Raw genomic sequence first — 866 nt, forward strand, 5'->3', positions numbered from 1 at the left:
ACATACACAAACCTGTTCAATCTGAAATGCTCACTTTCTCTTCTATGCCAACCGTCATACGCTAAGGTCATTTATATCCCAATCTTTTAAGCAGAAAATGAGGAAAAGCCATATCTTCTGGGCCATTAATACTACTATTGAGATGTCTTCAGAGTGTCATAATTACAGAAGATTTCAAAGTGACACGGGCAAGACCAACACAAATGTTAAAATAACTCACAAGAGCGGGTGAGCTGCTTCTGCAGCCCTCAGTCCCAGCAATGCTCAGTAGCTTTTCTTAAAATAGACAGCCTGTAAATAAGGTCTGTGAACTCAATTGAAGGTGGCTGTTTCTGAATTAGTCAGCCCTCACAGGCTCTCGGCCTACATGCTAGTACATAAATTGTCCACTTTACCACCAGACAAGAAAGATTAGAGTAATAAACACGGGGTATTAGCTCAGCTAGAGAAACACACCAGCCGTTACGCACACACAGGATTGCCAAGAACTGTTAACCCAACTCTCCAGAAACACACACAAAAAAACAAGTCAGAACCATGACATCATGGGAACAAGAGGGAGAGAGAAAGAGGGGGGGAAAAAAGCCAGTGGAAAAAAAAGCGCAAACAATTTTCAGGTTCATTTTGATTTCTCTGCGCCTAATAAAGCAATCCTCCGCTAAGTTATCAACTGAGCTATCTCAAGTGGCTCTCGCCAGCTATCGGATTATACAAAAGTGGCGGAAAAGGAGGAAAAAAAAAATGAAAAGGATTGTGTGTCAGGTTCATAATGCTTTTGGAGAATTCTGGAAACATGTCTAGTTACAAATTTTAGTCAGTCATATCTGTTTGCTTTGACAGGTTCCCAGGGAGTAAAAAAGGAACAA

The 866-nt window shown here is 41.0% G+C and overlaps 1 protein-coding gene across 2 annotated transcripts in view; it reads right to left on the minus strand.

Annotated features, from left to right (window-relative positions):
* The window catches only part of Zeb2 (zinc finger E-box binding homeobox 2), a 41,394-nt gene extending 41,156 nt beyond the window's left edge, over nucleotides 1-238 (minus strand). For both annotated transcript variants that reach the window (XM_052722648.1, XM_052722649.1), the window contains exon 1: nucleotides 221-238. The gene's annotated coding sequence lies outside the window, so the exon portion shown is untranslated. The remainder of the gene's footprint in view (nucleotides 1-220) is intronic.
* Between the last annotated feature and the right edge of the window lie 628 nt (nucleotides 239-866).

The sequence above is a fragment of the Peromyscus californicus genome, unplaced genomic scaffold (assembly GCF_007827085.1).
Source record: "Peromyscus californicus insignis strain IS unplaced genomic scaffold, ASM782708v3 Scaffold_7__1_contigs__length_154581171, whole genome shotgun sequence".
Classification (NCBI taxonomy): domain Eukaryota; kingdom Metazoa; phylum Chordata; class Mammalia; order Rodentia; family Cricetidae; genus Peromyscus; species Peromyscus californicus.